The sequence below is a fragment of the Acanthaster planci genome, linkage group LG03 (genome assembly GCF_054643075.1).
Source record: "Acanthaster planci isolate LZ-2023a linkage group LG03, COTS_SCS, whole genome shotgun sequence".
In the NCBI taxonomy this organism is placed as follows: Eukaryota; Metazoa; Echinodermata; class Asteroidea; order Valvatida; family Acanthasteridae; genus Acanthaster; species Acanthaster planci.
Genome location: NC_141779.1, coordinates 10,931,665 through 10,959,234, shown reverse-complemented (window position 1 = coordinate 10,959,234; position 27,570 = coordinate 10,931,665). Strand labels below are relative to the sequence as shown.

Genomic DNA, 27,570 nt, shown 5'->3' with positions numbered 1-27,570 from the left:
GTATTCCCTAATAGACTTAACCTACACTACTGTGGGGGAGGAGTCTACAGCCAACCTACCCAAGCAGTCACTACGTATGCAGAGTAGCACCGGTCCAGGTGGTGGGATGGCTACAGAATACAAAAAGACATAAAAGGAATAAAGGGCCATCTATCATCAATATAGGAATATGCCCGTCACAACTCCCAGCCAGACATGGACTCAGTATTTGGAAGAAACATAAAAAAGGACATACCAGGAAGGAAATACCTGGAGTCATGCATTGTCTAAGGAATGGGAGTCGATGGTGGAGCACACTGGGTAACTGTGACAACAGACAGTTGCTAAGTATGATTGAAAACTGCAGTTCCGAGTCTCATGGAAGACAAGAATCAGTTACTGCACTTATTGGTGTTTGAATTGAAGCACTACAATGTACACCCTTCACCGTGCCTTGAATAGCAGGGAAATAGGAAAGTCAAACTTCAGAGTTAGGAAGGTCTGAACGACACAAAGAAAAGATGTCTTTCCTGGCAAATTCTAACAGGATTGCCGGGAGTAACGTTAACAGAGAGGGGCATGTATGCTTTTACATGCTCTACAACTCTACCCTGTTGGAAGACGAAGAAAAGGGTTGTCAGCGACTAAGACCTGAAGGTGAGGGGGTCTGGCACAGGACAACAACAGCTAGATGTTCCATGTGAATGAAGGGACAGTAATGCGCAGAGTCGTGCAGAGTCGGTTGTCTGGTACCTAAGGAACTGACTCTGTCACATAGTGATGTGTCTATTCTACTGCATGAATCTTTCTCTGAGAGCAAGCATATGCATTTAGTAAAGAGTTGTTGGCTTCGAGAATCTCAAAGTCCAATGTTCATAAGGGCAACTGTCTTTTGAGGAGGCCAAGGTATAGGGAGAGTGTCCCTGCAATGGTGATTTATCTGGTGAAGCAACAATGTGATAACCAATATACTCCTGTTCCTGGAATCTGAAAGTTCGGACATAGGAGTAAGCCATACAATTCGGGAAGTGCCAGTAGAAACCAGCAGTCGAGAACCCATCTACAGTTTCACTGGTCAGAGATATGCTTGTGTTATGAAGGCCCAGACGAAGGACAAGAGCTGAACTTACTTAGATCGGAGAGTGAAAAAAACGACAGAAAACTGAAGATTAAGAACCAGTATGGCTAGTATGCTTCTAAGTGATGTTCTGGAAAGCTCCAGCCTCATCTTTACATCTGCCTACAAAAGCCAGTCTCCAGAATGTCTGATTGTGGGAATGGTTATTAGCTGGTGGGAGTAGGAGATAAAGGTTACCAGAGTAAGGGCCCCTAGGACACTGACAGGCTGACAGGGGTTGAGCTACTGTAAGAGGAAACCTGTGTACATGCAGTAACTGCAGTTCGGCTGAACAGCCAGGCAGACATGTATCCAAGAGGGTAGCTGAACGAGCAGACACAGGTATTCATCTGACTGAAGAGGTGTCTGCTAGAACCCTACTACTGTAGTAGGTCATAAAGTAAGTAAGGTACCTACAACATCAATCATCGAAGGTACCTGATAAGTAAGTAGCCATTAGCATCAGATCTAGGGAACGGAGTAGCATCTTTATCTCCCTGCCTTGCCAGTGAATTTGTGGAGAGGGCAGAGCAGAATTTGGCCACTGTGTGGGCCTTGTTCCCCAAGTACTTTGTGACCACTGGTTATTTTGTGAAAGGGCAGGCTTACACTCATCCATGAACAAAGGTTTCATAGGTAGGTGTAAATAGAGGGGATATTTCTTTTTAAAAATCCAAGTACGACTGTTGTGTGGGCGGGATAAGAACTGACCTCATCTTTATCGGGCATTGTTGCTGGAAGACTAGTTAAGAGTGGCCGATGACGTCAGTGTATTGGAGGACATTGGGCATTTAAACAGCATAAATTGGAGATTAAAGTCAGACTGCCTAAATCCGAAAGGATGAAAAGTTGGGAGTCGCAAACGGAGCGTCCATGTCTAACGGGGAAAAATGGCACACTATGAGGAACTCGCAAAACAACAACTCTAACTAAACCAAGGATCTTTGAAGAAAAAGTCGCAGGCAACTGAATTAATAGGACTCAGACACCTTCAAAAAAAAGGGACACAAAAATAATTTATTAATGAAAAGTACAGGAAAAATGAAAAAAAAAACCAAAAAACAAAAGGACTAACGGACTAAAAAACACTCAAAGACTAAAACTTTAAAAAGATTAAAAACCAAAACCCAACACAGTAGGTATAAGTGGCCTTTCAAGTAAACTCTAACAAGAAGTCTGCAAACAAAGATAAGAAAATAAAGAATATAATAAGAAACAGGGTCTGCTAAATATTCATGACACCAAGATTTTGATTGCAAGATTTACATAATTTTTAGACCATTTATGCTCGAATAAGCATTCTCTGTGCGAGTGCAGAAGACGGTATACTGCAAAGTCACACTTACGCAAAAATATTAAGCAGTCAGACAACAACTCCTACACCCGTTTGCAGATATTTTCCAAACTGCAGCAAATATGGATATGAAACTTATAGGAATGGAAATAGGAACATATGCCCTTTCAGGTGACACCAAGATTACAAGATTTAAATAAATTTAAGAGGTTTTATGCTCAAATATATAAAGCATTCTCTTTGCGAGTACAGGACTTGGTATACCACAAGTCGAAATTACGGTAAAATATAAGCAGTGATACAAGAACCCGCACTTCCTTTTGGAGATATTTCCCTAACTACTGCAAATATGAAACTGGTATAAATAGAGGAACAGGTGCCTTTTCAGATGACTTCAAGATTGCAAGATACAGATTATTTTTACTCCTTTTATGCTCAAATATATGAAGCATTTTCTGTGCGGGATAAGGACCGGTATAGCACAGACGAAGCCAGATTGACTAAAAAATACGACACAGTTTGGCAAATACTGGCATTTCCTTTTACAGATATTTAACTAACTACTTCAAATATGGATATGAAACTTATACGAATTGATAGAGGAACATGTGGCCTTGCAGATGAAACCAAGATTGCAAGATTTAGATATTTCTTAAGGTTAGGGATGGCGTTTAGTACGGGTGTCCCCATTTGGTGACCGTGAATAACTTTTTTCTCCTGTGACCTTTGACCTTGAGCCTTCCAAGAAAGGTAGTGCAACTCTTCATCTACCTTGAATTTAAGTTTACTGGTCACAGGTCAAAGGGTCACAGGGTTGAGGCCTTTTCCCCGATGACACTACTTTTTTGGTGACACCTTTGAAAATCACTAAAAATGACTCGGCATCCAGGTTCAGATATATTTTGCATCCGAATCAGGTCAAGAGCTATCTTTGGGACAACAAAATTTCTGTTTTCCCTTATTTTTTTGAAACTGACTGGAAATGAGGTCATAACTTTCGTATGGTAGAAGATACGAGGTTGAGGTCTCAAAGAAAAGTGTTTGCCTCGAAGTTGCCTTTCGAATTTTGCCGGTTCCAACCCTGTGAGATTTTCCCTTGAGGCTGGGTATAGAGCAGCGCCATAGTTTATGTGTACTAATGCCTGGGGCTATAACCACTTCATGCCGGGGGCTCCGGTACCGGAGCCATAGGCCTTATATTTGGGGCCGGGGACTCCGAAATCGGAACTTTACTATAAAAAAAAAAGTTGCTGGGCGTTTCTTAAAAAGTTTGGGGCTGTCAGTTAAAAAGTTTAGGCCATCATTGGCCGGTGAATTGTGACTTTTTTTTATAGCCGGGGTGACCGAACTTCTTTTATAGCCGGGGTGACCGAACTTATCAAAGCATTGAATAAAAGTACGAGCTCGTGAGAGCTGCTGGGCACTGCCAATCAATCCCTGTATTCTTTCAGCGCAGAGCGCTGCAATAAGCGGAGGGATTCCGTGTATTGTTTTGCAGAGCGCATTTGTTCGCGCTGCCGGGCGCTCGCAGGGGATTATCGCTGCACTGCACCGAAGACAAAGCGCGGGCTGTGCGGGCTCATTATGCACCTGCGCCCCATGAATGACCCGGCCGGGGCGCTGCTGGCCCTTGCCACGTTGACTGACAGGGCACAGCCCTCGCTGCTTGAGAATAAAAACGCCGTGCAGTGTTCACATGTGTTCATATTGGGTATCGTGTTATTTAGAGTACAGACAACATGGCTGAAGTTATATCCGGAGAGTCAAGTTCTTCCAGCGAAAGCGAGATTTATCTGAGCTCAGACAAAGTTTCTTTGTCTTTTTCATCACCGCCGTCACCTGCTCAAGTACAGTCAAGTAGAGAAATTGACAGTGATGTACCCTTGGCGGTATATGCCAAGGGCAAGAGACAGTCCTGTACAGAGACCGCCGCGTCGACCAGGCAGCAGTGCCGCACCGTTCCGGTGGACAGATGAAGACAGTACACCGCTGAAGTACGGCTTCAGCGGTAACGGTGGTGCCGTCGATCCCCGCCTGCATCGCAGCTCGACCTGCAGTGAAGCCTTTGAACTGTTTTTTGACGACGTTCTCTACAACAAGATAGTGCAAGAGAGCAACCGGTATGCCGTGCAGAGGCCCGCTACGACATCGGCGCACATGCGATCATGGACTGATCTGAACACTAGAGAACTGAAAGCCTTTCTGGGCCTTTGCATAATGACGGGCATTGCGAAGCACCCCACCCTTCATAGATTCTGGTCCACCGACCCACTACTGAAGATGAGCCTATTCCCGTCCGTCATGCCCCGAGATCGCTTCCTTGCCATCCTGCAGTCCCTGCACTTCAACGATAACACCGCCATGCCAGATGACTGCACCGACCGCCTCTTCAAAGTGCGCCCAGTCGTCGACCATCTTGCTCAGAAGTTTGCCACTGTCTACGTTCCTCAAAGGGACATTTCTGTCGACGACTCCCTGCTGAAGTTTTACGGGCGTCTCCGCTTCGCTACCTACAACCCCAGAAAGAGGGCCCGCTTCGGCATCAAGATGTACAAGTTGTGCCAGAGCACAGGGAGTGCCGCTGGGTACTGCTACAACTTCAAAATCTACACCGGTCAAAGTAAAGGAGACCTCCCAGCAACTAAACAAGTGGTGATGGACCTGGTGAACGACCTAAGTGGTAAGGGCTACAACCTTGCCCTCGACCGGGCCGTCAGCAGTCCCGATTTGTTTCGACGACTTCAAGTCAAGCTGAAGCGGGGCGAAACAGCGTCCCGGTCGGCCGACCTGGGTGTCAGCGGTTCTCTCCTGGCCATGGTGTGGCGAGACAAGCGCAACATCCGTATGCTCTCCACCATGCATACGGTAGACATCTGTGGCACCGGCAAGCAAGACAGGACAGGGCAGGAAAAGCAGAAACCGACCTGTGTCATGGAGTACAACGCCCTGATGGGGGGCGTTGAAAAGAGCGACCAACTAGCGGCAAATCATTGAGCAACTCGTAAGTCCCTCAAGTGGTACAAGAAGCGCTTCTTCTACTTGCTCGACTTGACGCTGGTGAACACCTACGCTGTGTACCTGGCCGTTGGTCACCGCCTCTCCTTCCTCGACTACCACTTGAGTCTTGTCCGTGAGCTGCTGTTCGACGAGCCCTTGCCCGAGTACCGCCCTCAGCACGATACTCCACCATTCACCAACTCCCGCTTTGTTGGCTGACACTTCCCTATGGACTGTGAGAGGACCAGCTATGGCGACTTCCGCTACCGGCGGTGTGTCCTCTGCGCTTCCCGTGGTCTGCGAAAGAAGATGCACTTCGAGTGCGACACGTGCCACCAGCCCCTCTGTGTCGCCCCCTGCTTCAAGGAGTACCATACTGTCCACTAATTGACACTTTGAACATTTATTTTCATGGACATTTTCATTGACATTATATTTTGTGTTTTTCATCTGTGTTTTGACTTGATGCCCCACTTATCTAGTGTAAAACAATATGTCATTTCTGGTGGTTTTACTAGGTGGTCATAGTTTCAACCTTTGAAAAAAATGACAAAAAAGACAAAGTTTCTGGAATGTACTGCTTTGAGGATGTAGTATTTTCATCTCTTGAAAAAGTGGCACATTTCCTTGTAATGATTTTACTAGGTGGTCATATTTTCAGCCTGTGAAAAAAATGACAAAAAAGACAAAGTTTCTGGAACGTACTGCTTTGAGGATGTAGTATTTTCATCTCTTGAAAAAGTGGCACATTTCCTTGTAATGGTTTTACTAGGTGGTCATATTTTCAGCCTGTGAAAAAAATGACAAAAAAGACAAAGTTTCTGGAAAGTACTTTTTATTCCTTGCACCGGTGTTTGATTTTTATTTGATTAGAAAGAGTGGAAATATATTTTACTACTTTTATGAGTTCAACTACTTCAATGAGAAAAGAAAACTCAAGAGAAATGACAAGAAGAAAATAGAAGAGAAAAAGAAGTTCTCTCCAAATATTTCTCTGTGTGTATTTCTATGTGTACTTTATTTTATTGGTTTCTAAATTTTACTTGAAATTGTTTGGGAAATAAAGTTTGGGAAGGGAAATATCTTAAACTATGGGAGGGAAAATGAACAAGTTGGGAAATAAAATATGAGAGTGGTTTGGGGGGGATATAAGTTTGGTAGATGGGAAAATACATGTACATGTATACAACAGAATATAACCCCAATAGCTTCAAAAAATAGTGGAAGTTACACGCAGCAGCGCCACAAAAAAAGACACACTTTTAGACCCCTTTTTTTACAGCATGAATTCATTTGTACGTCATTGCCCGCACTTACTGAACAGTTGACAAAGCCCAGTGAACGTACACAGCTTCCCATTCACTCAAGCCCAGTGCACGTGCACAGCTTCCCATTCACTCACCGCATATCACACGCTGAGGTCTTGACCGTCAATCGCTCCGCATAGCAACACAGCAGCATAGCAACGCACTGGGCCAAGGCCCGGAACAAACGAGCCCTTATGTAACGCACACAATGGGGGCTCTACACGGAGCTGGCGGCATGGCTGCAAAACCGAAGGGTCAATGGAGGTTGCTTGTGAGGGCTAGATTCGCCACGAGACACCCATTTTATGGGGTTTAGGCGTTCAGAAAAAAAGATATGAATTTTTGAAGATTTTTAAAAAACGAAAATATAAAAAACCGCCCGGCAGCGAAAGTAATGCTTAAAAAAGCACCCAGCAGCAAGTGGTTAATGCCATTTTTTCAAAGTATAAAGTTTGTACACAACCAAAGGAAAGACTTCAATCAGCTATAACTGTTGAACCGAGGCCCCAATGGGCACCACATTTATTCAAATGGAGTGGTGTCTGCTTGTAATCATATACATAGGAGTATGACGTGTCAGATTTATTTGTTTAGCTGTCATAAAGGATTTCTAAAACTCACTCCTGGCAAGCTGGGGTTAGGGCTACGGCTAGGGTTTGGGCTACGGCTATGGCTACGGCTATGGCTAGGGTTGGGGCTACGGCTATGGCTACGGCTATGGCTACGGCTATGGCTATGGTTGGGGCTACGGCTATGGCTACGGCTATGGCTAGGGTTGGGGCTACGGCTATGGCTACGGCTATGGCTACGGCTATGGCTAGGGTTGGGGCTACGGCTATGGCTACGGCTATGGCTAGGGTTGGGGCTGCGGCTATGGCTACGGCTATGGCTGGGGCTACGGCTATGGCTAGGGTTGGGGCTACGGCTATGGCTACGGCTATGGCTATGGTTGGGGCTGCGGCTATGGCTACGGCTATGGCTGGGGCTACGGCTATGGCTAGGGTTGGGGCTACGGCTATGGCTACGGCTAGGGTTGGGGCTACGGCTATGGCTACGGCTATGGTTGGGGCTACGGCTATGGCTACGGCTAGGGTTGGGGCTACGGCTATGGCTACGGCTATGGTTACGGCTATGGCTATGGTTGGGGCTGCGGCTATGGCTACGGCTATGGCTATGGTTGGGGCTACGGCTATGGCTACGGCTATGGCTAGGGTTGGGGCTACGGCTATGGCTACGGCTATGGTTGGGGCTACGGCTATGGCTACGGCTATGGTTACGGCTATGGCTACGGCTATGGCTAGGGTTGGGGCTACGGCTATGGCTAGGGTTGGGGCTACGGCTATGGCTACGGCTAGGGTTGGGGCTATGGCTACGGCTATGGTTACGGCTACGGCTATGGCTGAGGCTAGGGTTACGGCTACGGCTATGGCTGAGGCTAGGGTTACGGCTACGGCTAGGGTTAGTCAGTGGAACAAGTGCCTCCTATTTCTGACTCAAATACGTGTCAAGCTTTGTCGCAAATTTCTGGGCTTGCTACTGATCCTATTGCACATCCGATTTTCTTTCTGAAGAATTTACCTCGGAACTGAAAAAAGTTCCAGCCTAGAACAAGTTCAGGGAGAGTGCGGATGTAGTTTGATCGGGGTTTGTTATGGTGTAGCCGAAGTTTGTTGTGTTGTAGGTTTTGCATACTGATTACCAGGCTTGCGCCTAGTGAATGTTGGTTTGCGAAGAGACAACATCGATGCTTGCCAGGAGTGAGTTTTGGGGAACTCGCACTTCCTTTGGCAGATATTTCCCTTACTACTGCAAATATGAATATGAAGCTTCTATGAAGAGAAAGAGGAACATATGGCCTTTCAGATGACACCAAAATTGCATTTTTTAGATGATTTTTAGATCTTTCAGATTCCATTATATTAAGCATTTACTGTGCGAGACAAGGACCGGTATAGCGCAGACAAACCCAGAATTTCACAAAAAAGGAGGCAGTTGAAAAAGAACTCGCACTTCGTTTGGCAGCTATTTCCCCAGCTATTCCAAATATGGATATGAAACTTACATAAATGGATAGACAAACGTGTAGCCTTTCAGATGATACCAAGATTGCTAGAATTACATGTAGATAAATTTAAGATCTTTTATGCTCAAATAAATGAAACGTTCCCTGCGTGGGATGAGGACCGGTATAACATGGACGAACCCAGAATTTCACAAAAATAGGAGGCACTTGGTAAACAACGCGGACTTCCTTTGGCAAATATTTCCCTAACTACTACAAATATGGATATGAAACTTCTATGAATTGATTTGGCCTTTCAGACTACACCAAGATTGCAATTTTTAGATAATTCTTAGATCTTTCATGCTCCATTATATGAAACATTCACTGTGCGGGATAAGGAGCGATATAGCGCAGATGAAACTAGAATTCTGCAAAAATAGGAGGAAATGGATTTGTGTTCCTGCATTTTGTTGATAATATTGAATCTTTTTTAAAAAAAAGAACTTTTTCGGCAGGGTATTTTGGACCATGCGGGTGGTGGACGCAAATCTAAAAATTTCATTCTCATGGCCTCATTATAGGCCTCCATTTTTAAGCATTTTTTTAATTTTGGGGTATCACAGGTACATTTCCACTGTATTGTAGACGACATCCATTGGGAAAGGTAAAGTTAGTCCTACATTTTTACACATGACTGACACCACACATTGTTTGCTCAATGGTTTGCCTTACTCTGGTGTGCAGTAAACAGTATGGATGGTGGGCCTCAGCACCGACTAGCGACTAGGCAAAGTGCACCATACTGTGTCAAAACGTTAGCAAGTCCTGAAAACAAAAAGTGGTTTTCAAGGTACCTGCATCAATTGACCATCTTTTAAATTGTTTACATGTATGTGGAAAAATGGTACCATAGGCTGTCCAACACTTCACCAATGACGTCTCTTTGTGGTAAAAATCGTGAAGTTTTTACAAAACGTGAGAAGTAAACTTCGAACGCAGCATAACCATTGCGGGACATAACTACGTACAGCGCCCTCAATCGGAAAAGGCCAGTTGCGCCAACTAGACTACTTGAACTTCAAGAACATCCGGTCCAAGCATTTTCTCCTCCAGGTCTATGTCCAAGTCACTACACACGACGTACATGTACACAGAACAGTGACTTGCAGGGCAAGTACATGTGCAAAAAGCGCACTCTCAGGTTCGTGCATGTGCACATGTTACAAAAGGGAGGGGGGTCCCCATCTCCTCCCGGGGAAAGAAGAAAAACGTTAGTGAAAATCTCAAATGGGATTTGGGACCGCTGTTTTGAAACCTTTTAGTTATCCCTGCTTTTGCCACTGACCCTGGCTACATACATGTACATATGTAAATATCTGTTAGTTTGTCTATCAAATTAGCAATCTTATTTATTTGCCACAATTTTGGGCAAATCACAGAACATATGCAGGAAAACGGAATAAATAAACACACATACTCAGTTTATTATGGCACAACAAAAATATATTTACCGTAGGTCAAAACAACAGCGCCACCTGGGTGAACTCTGAAATAGGTCAATACAAGGTCAACCTGCCACTTGCGCAAGACTTAAAAGGGAACGGTAAAATATCTAGGAACAGACTGAAAAAGGAGCAATCTTACCGTTCACAAGAATCAGAGTAAATAAACAAGCAAAGTGATCAAAGAATAACACCAAAACACACATTAGCAAAGAAAAAAACTCCCCAAAACATGATGGAACAACACATTCCATAAGAGGACGAACATGACTGATGCTTTCACAGGGGGTGAGTGAGTGAGGGTGCACTATTAGTGATCGAGAATTTACCGAAAAGAAGTAATGGACTAGGAAATAATGCAAATGTTGGTAATCTGCGTAGGTTGCACGCGGTAGGCTACATGTACATGTATGCTAGAAGAGCAGCAACGTCAGCTAACAACCACAGAGGAACAGCTCACAAGAACGTGGCAAACAGCTCTTCAAATTATTGCTGAGCAATTTCAAGACTAAGACTGCATCACGGCCCAACAACTGTTTGGCTACTTCATATGACCAAACCAACCTCAAGAGGCATCCATAATGAATGTCTTAAACCAAACAGTCTAATTTCAAGGCAACCACATCTTCCAAATGAGACTGCCAAGCACCGTTGCTGTCTACGTGTACATGTAACTTGCTCTAGTCTCTGGAATACAACCCACTCTCCTCCACTTACATGTACAGTATATTCCTATCCACCTTCATCAAAACAAAGATAGCAAGAAAAAAACTCAATAGAGAATCAAACTATTTCTCTGATATATGCAAAGCCAAAACCAAGAAAACCAAATCCAATAAAAAAACATTTCTTAGAAGAACGCAATTATTAAACCAACCCATCCAAAGTGACACTAATGCAAACCGGCAAAAAATTGAAAGGTCTTAGCTCCATTCCCCACTCCAGCTGAGCCAAACTGCACAACACAATGTAAGGCCTACTATTATCAGTTGGATTTTGATTTTTTTTTATTGTCGTCGTCAGTGTGTTAAATATTTTGGGACTACCAGTAGGTCTGAATGGAGTACAGTTCATGCTGGGGTACTTCAGGGTACGAAACTAAGGCCTATTCTATTTTCAGTAATGATTAATGATGCATGTACCGATTCATCAATATCTGTCTTCAAGTACATGTAAGTACATGTACATGTAGATGACTTAACCTTGGTAGATTGTTGGAGTCCCACAGGACCATCTGTTTTTCAAGATGTATTATAGGATTTTTGGGATTGGTCTAATACCAATAATATGAGGTTAAACACAAACAAATGCTATAAAATGACAGTTTCTTTTCGAAACAACCACGTTTATCAGTACCAATTTTAATTGGAGTTGATCAATTAAAGGAAGTTGCTACTGCTAGGATCCTTGGAATTATAGTCCAATGTGACTAAAAGTGGAATGCACATGTTAATGAAATGATCAAGAAATGTAATGATAAATTATACATGCTACATGTAAGATGTCTTAAGCATTTTGATTTACTGATGGCAGACCTCATTACTATCTATAAGGGTTATATTCGGCCAGTACATGTATTAGAATAGGGTACCATTGTTTTTAATGGAAACCTGTCAAAAGTCCATGTAAACAGGATTGAATTTATCCAAAAGAGGGCTTGTCGAATTATATTTGGGTTTAATTATTTTTCACATGATCCAGCTTTGCAAGCATGTGATTTACAGTCACTACAAAATAGGGATAAACTGTGTACAGATTTTACACTGTCTTTGGAGAAAAGCGCAATTGGGATGAAATGGCTTTGTACAAAACAACCAATATCTCATGATCTGAGGAATACTGAGAAATACATGTATGTACAATACAGTTGTAAAACTAAATGATTTCAAAGTAGTGCAATAGCTTCTATGATAAAAAATTTAAATGAGTTAATTTTTCTTAATATCAGTATTTGTGTTTTACGATTTAAGGTTTACATTTTGTAATTATTTTGTAATATTTTAATGGTTTTTAAATTGTAAAAACATGTTCAATTCAGCCCAACGGCTGCCATTCATGTTTTAATAAACCATAATGAATGAATGAATGAAGAAGGACCAAGGGGATATTACCGCTAGATGTCATACTCCAGCCCAGGCAAGAAATCTATAAGCCATGTGGCAACATGACCAATGGGCCTCAAAGTTCTACCAAATTTGCTAAATCAAAAAACCCAAAGCAAGGCAGTCGTCACTGGAATCCCAATGGAATACCAGAAGCCTGCAAGCGAGAGTTTTGGAGGTTAAACGCCTGCTGTGCAGAACATACGGCCAACTGGAAAAAGTCTCTGTCTGCCTAACCTTCAGTACACCCACTCTACCTGGCACATTCCAACTGGGATATGAAAACTTTTGAGTTAACCCATCACTTCACCTTTAACATGAAGCTTCAACTGCCAATAACTTGGTCATATTGCTAGTAATTGACGCAGTCCAACAAGATGTGTCTGATGTGGAAGATTCCATTCGTATGAGCAATGCTGACAAAAAGATCAGGTTAAATGCGGCAAATGTGGGGAACAACATTTAAAGTGCATTGGCTCACTGTGGGTGCAAAACCATCTAACAGGAAAGAGGAATACAAAACATCAGAGTATCATACAATGTATCTGTATATGCTTAATATAATCCCAAACCACAACACCTGCCAAACAACAAAAGGATGCCACTACCCAAACTGAAGATAGGACAGCCAAGCAAATGGACCCCAGACATCAACGCCTCTGCAGTGAGATAAACATCTTGGAACTACTCACTTCACTAGGGTAATGCAAATCTGAGATACTATCAATTATACATGACCAGAGAACAGCTGCAAAAATCTGTAACTACATGTAATCACCTTCAAACTAGACCTGAGAAATCTAGACAACATTGACCCCAACTGCCCAAAACCTGCCATACTCCAACAGCAGGTTTTGTGAGGTTTTGGCAGGTTTTGTACTGACCTGAGGAACTTGTTGTTGAATTTTGTGAGACTTGGGATGAAAGGTGGTGTTGGATTCTGTGTGAGTTGGGACACACACGGGTCACTGTGTGCAGTGTCTGGCTTGCTGTACCAATTGTTGGACTGTGCTTGATTTTGTCAGGTTTGGTACTGTTCAGTTTAAGTCATCCTATACTACATAGACCCATCCATACCATATCAAACTCAAACTCCAACGGGCTCACTCTGTTGGAGTTTATCAGGTTTGGTACAGTAATATGCATGTACAAGTACATAGACAAGTACATGAACCTGTTGGATTTTGTGAGGTTCAGTATACTTTCTACTGCAGGAGCCTAGGGGGTAAGAGTTAAAAAAGACATAGAACAGCATCGCAGTCACCAACTGGTGCAAGGAAAACAGAATATGGCAAAATCGACCCAAATGAAGCACAAGCAACTACATACATGTACATGTAGTCTACTTAGCAAAATGCAAGTCATTCCCCTAAGGCAATCCCAACACATCATCATGAATATTTACCTCATTATCACAGGTTGAATTATTTTACAATGGAGTGCACAATCACTCATAGCACACTACAAAGAATTGAACAAAGCTATAGGTCCATTCTTGGCCCACTAAACCAGATATTACTTACATCTTAGGAATTTGGTTAAAAGATGATAATTTTTTTTTAGATTACCTGGTTGTGATGTCTATTGACATGAAACAATACTAACAGGAAAAGTGGTGGTGAGTGTGCTTTCATGACAAAGTATGGTAGTGCCGTCAAGTACAAAACAGGTTCTAACACTTCTGTGGAATTCCAAATCAGATCATTGAATGTACATGTACATACATGTGCCAGCAAGCCTTACATTGTCGGCTGTGATTTCAACAGTCACAACCTTCTGTGTGGCAACTCTGAACTTGACGACAATGGATAAATTATTGATGAAATCAATAACAATCTGATTTGTCTCAATACTGGAGAAGGCACCAGGGTTAGCACATCACACAGTTCCCTCACTCACTCCACCTTCCCCTTGCATAGCCTCTAACAAGAAATTGGATTGTGCTACACGACACATGTGGAAATGACCACTGCCCAACCACTAAACACTTGTTGGCATCCGTCAGTCTCAGAAGACAATGGAGCTGCACCTGAGGCTATGTTCAGACACTGTGTTAGTGAAAATGGTAAAAGTTAAACATGTTAAAATGGTCATTCACCACAGATGGCGGTCATAAAATTAAAACTCCCCGAGCCTATGGAACCATTTTAATTTAGCAGGTTTAACCCAAAACGGTTTATCTCCTTTTCTTGGGGTCCTGAAGAACTTCCACTCATTTAAATAAATCCCACTTAAGTTTGTTTACATACACACATGGCCGGCATGCACTTGAAGCAGGTTTGGACTGGTTGCCGATATACTTACTGTATAGGTACAAACATGCTGAATGTCACCCGGGTACCAGCGTTTGTGTTACGTTTGCAACATGGTGCTCTATTGGGAGACACTTGTTCATATATCATTGCGATGCAACAAATTATGGTTGCCCTAGAAAAATGCTCATCAGCAGTCCACAGCCACAGACGTATTACCAGTCTTAGGCATCCTTAGAAGGCAAATACAACAAGGATGTATTGCTTTTTCCCGAGTACAGTGGCAGTTCTGACAATATACCACAGAGAGGCAGACGAGAGTGACCGCTTTTTCCCACGTTGTAATGGCAGTTTTGGAGGGTGACAGCATTGTATGGGTCGTTCAGCATGCGGTTACATTGTATACCTCATTGTTTATAACAAAAGCAAACCAAAGAAAAGCTGTTGCATAACTCTAGTTCTATGCACTGGCTAAAACCGGATACGTTTTTAGCTAAAACCATTTTGGTTCAATGCTAAACCCTCCCTCCGAGGTGGTTTAAATCCCTATTTTAACTCTGAAATAAAACTGATTTGGTGTAACTTAGAAAGCGTCCAGACATCGTTTCAATGCAAAAGTTACACCAAATCAGGTGTACTGTAACTACCATTTTAAGTGAATTTAAAACGTTGTCTGAATGGACCGGTAGCCTGAGTTGGTCAATCAGTGGTTGACTTGAAGCACCTGCTGTGGCTGAACAGACCAATCCTTGAAAGGCAGGCTCTGTGGCAAATGCTGCAAGTGAAGCCTGTGCCTGGGTTCATAGGGGTTTACGAGCTTGATGGTATCTGCGTCTCCTTTTCTCCTTCACCTGGCCTCTCTCTGTTGCTCGCCAGCCAGGGTTACTGCTCTGACAGCCTGCTTCCAGCTGGCTCAATTGGCAGCAAGAGCTTCCCAGTCTTTCGGGTTGATGTTGAGCTATCTGGCATGTGGCTGGCATGGCCAAGCCAATGAAGGCTAGGCCAAGACAGCAGCACAAACATGCTTGGTATACCTGTGACCTTCAGGAGCCTTGCTGTTAGGCGCACAGTCCTGCCCTGGTGATATCAAGTATCCTTCTCAGGCTGCAGAGGCAGAAAGCACTGAGTCTGGGTTCTGGACAGGTGTATTACATGCAGGTCCACACCTTGTTGCTGTAAAGAAGAGTGCTATGGATGCAGGCTCAGAACACCTGCATCTTGATATTGGTGGTAAGCATGGAGTTGTCCCACGCCCTCTTGGCTAGGCGGGCAATAGCTGTTTATGCTCTGCTTACACAGGAGTTCAGCTCAGCGTCTAGAGAGAGGTTGCTCGAGATGGATGAACTAAGGTACTAGCGCATACCCAGTGGGCACACGACGCGTGAAAGACGTCTTTTTGTGGTCGTTATGTGGTCGTGTGTCGTAAAGTGGTCGTGACAAAAAACGACGTCTTAAAGACGTCTTTTATCCTCGGTTAGAAACATTGCTTCAGCAACCATGACCACAAAAAAACATGACGTCTTTAAGACGTCGTTTTGCAGTCGTTATCAAATCATCGGTACCACACATACAGTGAAAGGAGAAAACGACGTCTTAACGACGTCTTTTTTTCTCTCTGTTTGAATTGTTTTCTTCAACAGCAATACATGAAACACACAATGTCTTTACGACGTCATTTTACAGTCGTTATCAAATCGTCAACATACAACAGAAAAAGATTTAGATAACTTTATGAAGATTTTGCATGGTGACTTTTAGTTTGTCTCGGATTTTGCCGGTTCTCACTCGGTTTCACCGCGGAAGGTTCGACAGAGCAATGGCATACAGTGTATTGCGAAATCCCGCCTGCGGCCGCAGGTGACTGTTCTGTTTGACTGTTCTCATCTATTCGTCAAGAGGGATGTGTGGGATAGCAATAGTGCGAATGTCCAGTTTACAGGGAAATTTTAACACTAGAGGAATTGCGAGTGTGGTTTAGTACACCTGCTTGTGATTCATTATTATTTGCAGTGGAACTGACCCTCAACCCCCTCGTCTGATTTAAAATAACATTAAAATACCCCTACATTTAGAATGGATGAGGCTATTTTCTTTCATTGCCTGCATGATCAAAGTCCTTATAGTTTTTACAAAAATAAATTGTCTTATTTGTCTAACATTTGCAGGAAGTGTTGCATCACACGGCACAACAGTGTCTGCAGTAAGACAACGAATAGCGAAGTACTTCAAGCTTAGAATTCCTACCAGAGACAAACCAAGAGCCCTGAGTAATTCAGCAGGCATGCCCACCGGATAACTGTGCGACCAGTCTAGTGCATCAGATGGCCTGTTTCCCGGCTGTTTCATATATTTCGGTGATATTTAACTAATGAGCATAAAGCCTATTTTTGTATTGGGTCTTATTTGAAACTTTAAACCTTTTGTTGTTCAATATGTACATTGTTTCTTCAGGTTTATTTCCTCAGGTTGAAGCAATGAAGGCTGTTTAAAGTACGGTTATAGCAAAATTACACGTCTGATCGTTTTTTTTGGGGGGGCATGGGTAAAATTGTTTGCAGGAATAAAACATGTATAGTAATTTAAATTGTAACTGACTAGATCATCCTGTTCCAGGATAGTCTGTTTTCTAGAAATTTGACAAACCACTGCATGAGACAAAATTTTCTCCAAAAAGTGTTCAATATTTCCATTTTTTTAAATTCTAAGCCAACTCGATTTGAATTGTCTTATTAGTACAAGCATACATCTTTTCATCAACTGATGTCTGTTTTTCTACCTCTCATAAATGCCATTACATGTACATCTAAAACGTATTTTACTAAGTCTTGCCTGGTTGGAAATGTTTTGTTCTGCCAAATATTCAGTTACATGGCTTATACTACATGTACATGTACTGTGTGCTTAATGTTTCCCATTCTTGCCTTGTCCGTAAAAGTAAACCCTTTTAACTGCTTTTATCCAGGAAGTGTAAACACAAGTGTACCTTGTTTCATCGTCACTTTGATCGTGCTGGGTGCAATTGTAATGGTCCGTCCAAAGCCATTGAATTTACCAGAAATATTATTGGTACATAATATTTGTGTAGACCATCATTTTCAGCAAAGTGTGCTAACAGGTTATTATAATATGAAGAATCAGAGTTAAATAAAAAAAAAATGTTTAGTTGTAAACAGTCGCTTCAGTCAAAATTTATTTTATAGCCAGGCAGCGTGTTAAGGCATGTGAACTTCTTTTTATCATGAAAAAGTTGTAAAAAAATGACTCGTTCAATGCAGATGTCTTTTTTCCTTGATATTTGATGGATAAAAGACGTCTTAATGCTGACGTCTTTTACTGCTCAATATGCTGACGTCTTTTATTAGTCGCAATGTTGACGTCTTTTATTAGTCGCAATGTTGACGTCTTTTATCAGTCTCAATGTTGACGTCTTTTATTAGTCTCAATGTTGACGTCTTTTATTAGTCTCGATGTTGACGTCTTTTGTTAGTCGCGATGTTGACGTCTTTTACTCGTCATAACGCTGACGTCTTTTTCTAGTCGGACCACTGACGTCGTTTACTTGTCAGGATGCTGACGTCTTTTGGCTTTGCATATACGACTCAAAAAAGACATTAATAAGACGTCAATATTAGACGTCTTTAAGACGTCATAACGACGTCTCGTGCCCACTGGGTACATGTACATGTATATGTACAGATGAAATTGCCTGTGACCCCTAATGTGTTGGCACCAATTTACATGTACATGTAGGTGTAAAGTACACAACATTTTAGGGATTCAGATTACCAACAAAAAATTTCAGGAACGATCATGGGGTAATCGGCCAGATGTCATAGCCCGGGCAGTTCAAACTCCTTCTGTATCCTTCCTCCAAGATAAGATTAAGGCCAGTACATTTAAGGTGTGTTCAGAGATTGCAGCAGTCACACATACATGTACATGTACATGTAATACTGTTTGGATTGTTTTACACTGGGTTACAGCATATGCTACAAGGAAATTTAACAGGCATATAGACACGTACATGGGTCTATTTTATATACACATGTACAAGGAAAAGGATTACTTTTAAATGCGCCCCAAAATATGTTTTACAAGTTTTAGTTCGGTAAGTGAGTGGAGTCAATAATGAATTACTAGAATTGATCAATTTTTATCAAACTTCTATAATTTGTTGTGGAATTTTCTGAGACTTTTAATAATAATGGTCATACCATTTGCTCGTCACCCAGCGTCCGATTCAGGGAGCCAGGTCAAGAGCAAATTCACACCAGGCCAATTTACCACACGCCTTGAATATTGAAAACTGAAGTATACTTTACAAGTCTTACATGTACATGCATCCTTCGGTTCACGACAAACATGTAACTTGTCTTGTTCCAAAGCACATTATGATAAGCCTTTTTAGAAAAAACCATGTGTTATCACGTGCCAAAGGTTCAATTTTGGAGTTGAAGACACCCCCCCAGTTTCTGGTCAGGCAACAGGCCTGCAAACCTGGGAAAAAGATGCCCACAAGAAATCCATCTACATGTACATGTAGATGTACATACATGTACAGTAATAAGGCAATTCCTTGATAACAGAATTACATTTCAGAACAAAATTGACTGTTATATGTGTATTTTCCCTGTTATGAATTAGTCGTATGACCTTCCTGACTGCAAACACTTCAATAAGGTCTGGTTATGGTCATACCATCAAACCAGGATTAAAATATTGAAACATCCTACATGAAGAAAGGTCCAAGGCCAAGAATGTTTCAGTAACGGAATTACGTTAGTAAATATGGAGCATTTTTCTAACATAATTTTTAAAACAAATTCTATGAAATCTATAACATAGAGGCCACAGGTACCCATTTATCTTTTTACCTACATGTACATGTATACCTCCAACTTTATTGTAGCAACAGTTTTAGGGTATTAATACTTACAAATATTCCATACTCTGTCATTTTTCAAAAAAAGGCAGTGCTAACGGGATTACAACATGTGAAATGTACATGTACATGTACCTTGAAAAGTGCCGATTCTGAAACAGCAATCTTTCTTTTTTTAATCTGGGCATGTTTTTCAGCTTTAATCATGTTAATATACATGTAAACCATGATACAATGAATCTCCATGCCTATCTGAAAGCTATTACAATTTTTACACCTGTACATGTAGCAACAAGGGTGTATTGGAATAGAGTGTGAAATTTCCAACTTCTGAACCCCGAGTTGTGATCAGAAACAAGGCAGTTGCTTCAAATTATATTTGTCATCTTCAAACTGCTTAATCCTGCTTTAGTTTGTGGGGTAGGACTTGTTCCATGTACATGTATCCAACAGCATACATGTACATTAACCATGGTCACAGGATTACACCAACTAGGAACACTGAATAACCTAATGTGCTGTGAAATCACAATATAATTGTCCATACATGTATACAAGATGTATGTACATGTATTATTAGAAATGAAGAACTGCAATGCAGTCATCTACAATGCAGACATCTAGAGTGATTTGATCTCAACCATATACATGTAAGCTACATGTACATGTTACATGTACATGTAAGTATTATTAACAACAGTTGGACTGACCATATTCAAATGCAATGTAGTTGACCATTTCTAGTCAACCTTGTGGAACCAGCCTTGGGGGTAAAATCTCAGTAGTAAAAAAAAACGACTTCCAAAAATAAACCGACAAAATGTAAAAAAAAAAAATTAATCTTCCCATGTTTAAGAAAAAAAACAAACACATTTTTATTAACAGCTTGGCGTGTACACTTGTAGATTTTGAGAGTTGGCATTTGGTGCTTGATTTTATCTGTAAAATTACTCATCCAAGATAAATCTTGACTTTTGGAAGTTAAGGAAATGCATCTAATAACCTGTTCACTGTAGGCCAATACAACACTAAACGACACTGTAAATATGTTCAGTTCTTTTGTCCAACTTGTCTTTCATTTTAACATGTCTTTGAACAGTGGAAACACTGGCAGGAAATTTTGAAATGGCGGCCATCTTGAAAACCAATACAAAATAAAAAGCCCCTCTTTCTTTGTTTTTTCAAAAATCTGGACGAGAAGCATGGTTTTTTTTTACTTTGCCTTACTTTCAAAAACATTTTTTGGCTCCGTGCCAGTTGCACATTTATTGACACCGCACAAAAAACTTGATTTTTATTCCATCAGCTTTAAATTTGTCATTTTTCTCAATTCCCATACGGAATTGCCCAAAAGACATTGCCTAGGTACATCTACATCTGTAAAGTACTCCAAATTCCTCCATAACAAATACCCTGATAACAGCATTCGCGATTCATGCGGTACAACTGAAGATTTTCAATAGCATTTCATGCTGGAGTGTAAACAGTTCACTCTTCATACACAGTCTCTCCAAAAGACACTTGGCTTGACAGATAATCAAATGACCCTCACACATTTACTGTGAAAATATTACACAACTTTGTTCAAATCCAAAGTTCTGTTCAGTCAAATGCTGATGAAATGAAAGGATATCTGAATGTGTTGATGACATGTTGTACTTTGAGTCGATTGGTTTAATTGCTCTGGAAAAGGAGATACCGCTCTTTATAAAAGAGTGCTTTAAATCAGTAATTATTGTTCATATAGTCATTGGATTGAAACTGTGATTAAAATCAGTGCTCAGGTGATTTTAACCAACATGATTTACATGTAAATTACCCAGTCCTAGTTGGTTGAGATGCACAAGCCAAAAAAGAGCATCCCTCTGAGGTCATCTGAACTGTTATCCACACATTTCTCACGATGAGAAAGCCAAGTTTGATGAATGGGGAACAAAGGAAAATTTGTGCAACTGACCAAAAATATAAAAACAACTTTTCCCTCTTATTTTTGTGACTGAGACAAAGGGAAAATAAGCTTTCAGGATTCATTAATGAAACTCAAGTACTTTTCATTGATGAGCTGTAATGAAAATCCTACACTGCTCAGGAATGGAAATGAACTTACCAATTTTTGGATGCATACATTCTAACTCTTCTCTTAATCAATTAGTGATGTCGTCTTGAAAGGTTGATGGCAAAGAGATGAATAAGTAGGAACAGCCTTGGATGTTAACTTTTTAACAACTGTCTAGGTAGAAAATGGCAAATTACGGTAGATTCAATTATTTACTAAAAAAAATATTCACCAAGATTTTGTAATCTAATTCTTTCTGAATAGATCACCTGTACCGACTAGAATTGGATTTTGATGCATTGCATTATCTCCTGCCTGTCAGTGTTTGTCCGTGTGTGGCATTGCCAAAAACATTTTCATGTCTTGTATTGTCCTATGTTATAATATGTACATGTATGTCTGTCAAGAGGTTAGGGTACAAAGGCAAATTTATGCTTCACCCTTTACCTAAATATTGTTCTTTAACGTGTGCTTTATCTTTCTGCTTGACATTGTACATGTACATTCTAAGGCAAACTATTGTAAAACTAAATTCATCTTCTACACTGTAACCATGGTATGAACAACATTAAATAAACGTCTGCCAAAATATAAAAAAAGGCTAATCAATAAAGACCACTACATGTAGTTGTAACAGAAGTCTGAAGACCAAATAGTTGGCAACCAAGTCAAGACTCAACCCAAATAGACCGCAGGAATCATAGAATTTTTCGCAAAGATACCAATTTGTCAGTGTCTACACTTCCTACATGTACATGTACAGTATATCTCACCAACCCCCAAATGGTGGCAACACCATGACCTACATGTACTTGGTGAATATCAGAAATACATGTAGTTTGATAGAGGTAACATGGTCCACTTGTTACATCACTGATGATTGTTACAAACCACAAGAATCCAAAAAGATGTACATGTAGTTCTGCAAGGGATGTCTTGATTGGCTCCATATTGAGTGTGTTTCAAAGGTTGGAATATATAGTCAGCTACTGGATGCCAGTCACTGGATGTGTCTGCAATGCAGCCTCAAAGAAGAGCTGTGAGACTTGGCCTTTGAAACCTCAAGGTCCAGAAGTAGGAATTTCTGCACGCACGCATAGATCAATGGGCATCACAAGAACTTCCTCAGGGAAACCACCCTTTTTTAAGGAAGAAGGGGGCAGCGATCACCTTGCCCCCCTCTGCGACCCAAAGGCCCAGACTTGATGTTGTCGATGTCAGAAGGATTTAAAGCAAATTCAGTGGGATGCATCTGCATTGACTGAACTCTGTTTTCGAGCTCAATGCAGAAGCTGAATTTGTTAGTTCTTTTGTTCAAATGAAGTTATCAAAGAACTAATTGTTAAAATGTTGATGTGACATTTAAAATAACAGGCGATTTAATTTTCATGTGAACAGTTGTTAACATACTGGAAGATCCTTCAAAGATGCTTCTGTTATCTCACAGGCTAATTCTCTAATCACCCACGGTGTCATGTAACCACAAATTAATTGCCTCTGTCACTAATACGAATAATTCAACAGTGTACTTTGACATTACGACTGACATGTATTTGTAAAATGAAATCACTTTAAAATTACAGTTATCACGTAAAGTTTGCTTATTTCTCTTCACAGAAAAAAAAGTTAAAAATTTGCCAAGTGTGTATCTTGAATTGTGAACATTAGATTCCTTATCATACTTTATCTTTTGGAATCCTCCAATGACCAACACTGATTGACAAGGAGCTCCACAGCAAGCTTCACGTTCAGTTTTATGTATACATGTAGCTATAAGCTAACAAAATTCACTCTGTTGGAGCAAGAGTTCCAATGAAAGAAATAAATGAGGTTAATATCACACAAGCAGCTTTTTAGTACTTCCTGAGTCTCTCATCTTTATGGCTCCCCAGTTTAACCACTTTACATCTCTACCCCGTTTCCTTTATCCTATCCTTCACTGCCTCTCCTTTTCACCTACCTACCTGTGGCAATGACCCTGTGACCCCCTGCCAGCCTACCCCGATACACGGTTATTTTTATACCTTTTTAGCACCGCCATGCACTGGACATGTACACACACAAAACAACTGCCCTAAAATTAAATGAAGAAATAAAATTGATGATTTCTTCTGTAAGAATTCATCCTGAATATTGTCATATTTGATGATTTTTCAAGTTACAGTAGTTTGAATTCCATGTACTTTAAATCAGCTTCCAGGTCGTCCCATACGCCAGAAATTGAGTTACTTGTGTACCATATCATACTTTTATATTACAAGACATGTATTACCTCCCGCCTGACATGCTATGCCATAGAGAACATTTTACGGATGTTTTGGTCAATAAATAAAGAGAAAAACACTTGTGGCATTCATTTCAGACATTTTGTAATTTTGGATAATTTTTCAAGAACCGTATGTTTGAACTACTTTTACTCAACCTGCAGAAATCGAGTGAAGAGTTGGTTTATTGCTAACTCCGGCCTCACGTATTATTCCATTTAGGATGATTTACGGTTGTCAGGGTGGGTAAATAAGGAAACAAAATAATATGCACCTGATACATGCATGTGTAGGCATTAATTAAAGAAATTCTTTGTCATTTTTCATAAGTTTTCGAGTAAAATCATGTGAGTACTGTTGCAGGTGCAGTTGATTGTACATGTACCTCCGTTCAGACACGCTATACAAATGAGGATATTTTATAATCATTGTTAATGAAGAATAAAATAACTTCTGTACATGTACCTCCGACTACCTCTGGTTACCTCCAACTTTTACCAACATCCTGTTTTTACAGTGGTGCGTAACATCAGTGTAGTGCTATAAATACATGTATACCCATTTGAATGACATTTTTTGCTAAGGTAGGTTTTGTATGACGTTTGGTCTGTAAGGGCAGTATGGATAAAAAAAGCCAGTCTAAGTAATCAGAAATAAAGGAGAGCACACTAAATATTAGACTGTTAACATTTCAAATCATGGAAATGTAGTCAAAGAGGCCCAGGCTACAGTAGCTGTTTAACCAAGACACTTGTAAGGTTACACATTGAAAATAAACAAAAGTTGCCATGATTGGTTGCTTCAGTTTTTCTTCCAATTAATGCATTTTGTATGGGTAGTCTTTAGCTCAGCCTCAGGTAGGACGTTGTCTTCACTTTCCATTTACACTACTTCCAGAACTGTAAGGTTTATACAAATCTTGCAGTTCTTGACGAAGGTACATGTACATGTTTAACACTCACATCCAAGTTAAGACATTTCCTATTTTGCCGTCACACAAAACTGTCCTTTTTCGATTGAATATTGCTCTGTCCCAAACAAGCTATTCCAGCTCTTAATCAATTTGAGGCAAAATAAATTGCAGCTTTAAATAATTTATCACTGTGGGACATTGGAGGATCCTTGTCACTAAGTGGGTCAGTAGTGGTCACTCACGGTTGTTTGCACGGTGATTTAATGCCTTGAACTAGTTACTGGCGTGACCTTAAGATGTTGGTAGCTCTGGAGAGAACTCCTGGTCACTTTTGCTTGAGTAGCCATGGCGTTTGGTTGGTGAATAGAAAAATCTGTCTGTTTTTGCAAAAGCAACCATCCTCCACCCTGTTCAGTGCCACCACCTGTCAGCCGTAGCTTACTTCAATGCCTCTTTTGTTGCTTTGCAAAACATTTTGATGCACTTTCCGTCGGTAGTCCACTTTGCTGATTCTAGAGTAATCGACAGCGATCCGGTAATTCCTGTACTCGGTTGCCAGGTTTAAGGAACTAGAAGGGAATTTCCCCCCTTTTTTCCTTAACCCTAACAGTCCTGAGTCCCCCAATTTTAATATTATTTTGTACATACCCTAGGGAGTTAGGGTTGATGGTTTTACGGGGGTTTTTTGCCCTCCTCAGAATTGGCAAAGTAACCAACTTTGGTGGGTGTTGGGGCAAATTTCATTCATGGACCTCAAAATTGACCTCAGTTTTTAAGTCACTGTATTATTATTAATGACACTTCAGGGAATGTGCCGAAAGGAAATGCCTGACCCCTTCCTTAATTGGGGGAAGCACTAGATTATTAAGGGCCAAATTAAGGAAAGCCATTTGGTACTCACCAATTCCTGTCGTTTGACGTAAATAGTTGTTAGTGGTTTTTGAAAAGGCTTATTAGTTGACTGATATTCCAGCAAGCCAGTGCAGGCCCAAGTCAGGCAGCACTTCATAAGAAATTGCTATCCAATCACAGCATTTGATATTGATGACTTAGGATGGTTGGCCTATAAGATATTGTATACTGGACTGGATCCTCGTTAATTTGTTCATGAAAATTGGGTAATTTTGTATTCTGTAATTTGTAATTGCTGTTTGAATTTGCATATCGAAGGCTTTGTTCTGCACAGGAACACTCCAAAATTGATTAACCACTCCATCTGCTTTGGGTGGAAACAAATCCTGATAATTGCTTTTTCATACGTTTTTTCGTACGTATGCATGTGTTGAAAGAAAGTATTAAGAAGGCAGGGTATGACCAAAGATTGTATAGCACCACACAGCGGCGCAAGATGGAGAACTTCACCGTGAATACGCGTAAAACGTCATCACGTGGGCGGCATTTGGGTGTGAATACACTTTGCTTACGCAACAGTGACAGGCACGCACACCTGGTATGCCTGCATCCATGCATTAACATTCACACTCAAATGGCACCTACGGGGATAGCACCTTTTGGCCAAGTTCTCCATCTTGCGCCTCTATGCAGTGCTACACATCTGTGGGCATGACCATAAAAACCATTTGGTGAACTGCTGCAAGTTGATGAGAAAACAGCTTGTTAAATAGTGTGCACACAAAACTTCAAAACCATCAGTGCTGGACAAAAAACTTATTTAGCATTTAATGTATCATGTATTAATATCATGTACGTATTATGTCTTAATGTATTAAGAGATAATTAAGGTCAAGAGATTTTTTTTCCTTTTATTGAAAGAAAAACTGACATTAGTCAGGGGCTTGAAAATGAAGGTTTTGAGGTACGGCAAATGGAAAGGCAAGCAGTACATGTACGTGTGGAAAAACAGGATAATTCTGATGAAAAAAGTTGTGGAATCAGGATAATTCTGATATGAAAGAATATCCTGAAATCAGGATAATTCTGATGAAAAAAATATAAAACCAACAAATCCCCAAGAAATCTCACCCCTGGTATGCTAAGCGTTTACAGAAGACTTTAGTGAAAAGCAGAGGACGGCTACATTGAGTTCATGGTTGTGGTCATGGCAATGTGCAGCAAACTTTCTGCTGGAACACACAAGATGCATTTGTATTCAGATACCCTTAGTCTCGGTATACCCCATTATGATCTCAGTCTGGGTACCCCCTGCATGGGCTTGGTACCCCTAGTTTTGGTCTGTGTACCTCCAAGTCCTGGTCTGGGTACCCCTGGTCTTGGTACCTCCTGGTCTTGGTACCCCTGGTATCGGTCTTGTTCTGGGTAGTTCCCCATGGTCTTGGTCTCGGTAGGCCCCCTTGTTTGGGTCTGCCTGGTAGCCCCTAGTCTCGGTCTGGGTACCCCATAGTCTTGGTACCTTCTGGTCTTAGTCTTTGTACCCCCTACATGTAGTTTTGGTCTGGGTACCCCCTGGTCTCGGTCTAGATGTGCTCTTAATACCTTGATATGATCTCAGTTACAGTTTGGTCTTGACCATCTGGTCTAAACTACTTCAGTGCTTCATAATAACAAGTCATACATGTACTTCAGTGCTGCATATCGGTATACGTAGTTCAGTCCATCACAAGTCATTCAGTCTTCAGCCAAGTCACAAGCCACTTTATGAACTGTGACAAAAGCATTCTTTTGTCTTTGTGTGGAGGCAGTGTTGTTACAAAGCCCGCGGGCTTTGTGTGAAGGTTAAAGTGCGCCACCATGTGCCGGAGGTTGGTTATGCCAACTTGCTGCCTCCTTGTGCGTAGTCGTGTGCATTCGACCTGAAATTTGGCCTTTCAGACTACACCAAGATTGCAATTTTTAGATAATTCTTAGATCTTTCATGCTCCATTATATGAAACATTCACTGTGCGGGATAAGGAGCAATATAGCGCAGATGAAACTAAAAT

The 27,570-nt window shown here is 41.1% G+C and overlaps 1 protein-coding gene across 7 annotated transcripts in view; it reads right to left on the bottom strand.

Annotated features, from left to right (window-relative positions):
- The window catches only part of LOC147799640 (histone acetyltransferase p300-like), an 85,042-nt gene that overhangs the window by 39,109 nt on the left and 18,363 nt on the right, over nt 1–27,570 (bottom strand). For 4 of the 7 annotated variants that reach the window (XM_087134157.1, XM_087134158.1, XM_087134160.1 and 1 more), the window contains exon 3: nt 21,545–21,667. The exons of the other annotated variants lie outside the window; for them this stretch is intronic. The gene's annotated coding sequence lies outside the window, so the exon portion shown is untranslated. The remainder of the gene's footprint in view (nt 1–21,544; nt 21,668–27,570) is intronic. 7 annotated transcript variants of the gene reach the window in all.